At 40.9% G+C, this 1600-nt stretch overlaps 1 protein-coding gene across 1 annotated transcript in view; it reads right to left on the bottom strand.

The window, feature by feature from the left end:
- FGGY (FGGY carbohydrate kinase domain containing) overlaps positions 1–1395 on the bottom strand; it is a 421503-nt gene extending 420108 nt beyond the window's left edge. Inside the window, exon 1 of the mRNA XM_019531523.1 lies at positions 1269–1395. The gene's annotated coding sequence lies outside the window, so the exon portion shown is untranslated. The remainder of the gene's footprint in view (positions 1–1268) is intronic.
- Positions 1396–1600: the final 205 nt, after the last annotated feature.

The raw sequence follows: 1600 nt of genomic DNA, 5'->3' as shown, positions 1-1600 counted from the left end.
ATCCTGAATTAACAGCAAAAAAAGCACTGCAAGACAGATAGACAAATATACATATCAGTGCTCAATATCCTGCAATCCACTGCAATTACAAATGACTGTTCTGTGCCTGTGTGTAGTTCAAGCGTGGAATTGATTGCCACAAGATATTGCAGAAGTTGACAGTTTAACCAGATTCAAAAAGTGATTGGTCAAATTCTTGGAGGAAAGTTGCATCAGTAGCTACTGAACATGGGAGTTAGGGGTATAGGCTCTGAATGAGAACTTTCTGTTCCTTAAATACTAAAGGCTGCACGTGGGACAGGAACAGAGGGGGAAACCCTAATCATATCTGTTCACTCTCCCTTTCAGCATCCACTCCTTGCCACAGTGACACAGGATACTGAGACATGGACCTGTGGTTTGACCCAATACATGGCAGCTCCTAGGTGCCATCAATAAACTAAGCGTCCACTTCTCTTGTAGTATAAAGCCATGGTTCTCAGGCTTCTTCAAATCTGAACTTCCATATCTTTCCTCTGGCAAATTGAGGTAATTCTAAGGCATTTCAATGTGAACACTACCTAACTCTTATATCAGTGTCATCAGTTGATTATAAAGGAGGACTGCAACATAATGCCCACTTTACAGATGGTAAAACTGAGGCAGTAAAAAGTTATCTGGTCATGGTCCTCTATTAGGCAAGTGGCAAAACCAGAAATAGGACCCAGGTGTTCTGCATCCTTGTCCTCTACTCTATCTTCATTTCCACTAATCCACTTAGCTGATGCAGGTATTTTGAGGGGAAAGAAGGGAAAAGAGTAAATTGCTTGAGTTGGGATACTTTATTCATTAATATCACCATGGTACAGGTACCTAGGTAAGCAGAGCTTCTGCCTGGCCTACTAAATTTCTAAACCTGCCCTGAAAAGCTAGATACATATTCCAATATCCCCCTCAATGCTACAGACGTAGACGCTTTGTACAGCAATGCAATAAATAATAAAATATTATTATTATTATTGTCATTAGTCCTGGCTGCAGTTGTTGCTGTCAGTGAACTGACCTTGGATCTTTGACCTAGATGCTTACTTGAAGCACCTGGCAATAAGCTGTAAACATTCACACCCTGAAAATTTATGCCTGAACTTGCTAACTTTCCAACCACACACTTTTCCCTATACTGATTGCTAGGAAAAACCAGCAACACAACATGTACCCAGGTGGAACAAGGTTTGGTCCTATCATTAGTTCTTACCACATGCATGTTTACTCTCTCTTATATGACTTACCTGTGTTCCTGTCCACCAGTTCCTGGCTCAAACTGAAGTGCCAGCAAGATACGTACACATTTCAGGTAGGTCCCAGATCTCCAGACGCAGCACAGCCTTTTTCAGAATGACTCTTTTTACTTATCACCCGTAAAATAAAATACAGCTGAATTTAAATTAGTAGCCATCACAGCCTCAAACCACTGCACTACTAGCACGGACCTTGTACCCTAAAGTTTCCTTAACCTCATCATCTTGTTCTTAATGTACGACATTTTCAGGGCATTTTATAAATTTGGTATATTCCCAAAGGACTGGGGAAAGAACAGAAACAGACTAATGCAGCTGCCAAA

The sequence above is a fragment of the Crocodylus porosus genome, unplaced genomic scaffold, assembly GCF_001723895.1.
Source record: "Crocodylus porosus isolate Cpor-Errol unplaced genomic scaffold, CroPor_comp1, whole genome shotgun sequence".
In the NCBI taxonomy this organism is placed as follows: Eukaryota; Metazoa; Chordata; order Crocodylia; family Crocodylidae; genus Crocodylus; species Crocodylus porosus.
The sequence above is the reverse complement of the archived record's forward strand: the minus strand, read 5'-3'. Positions and strand labels throughout refer to the sequence as shown.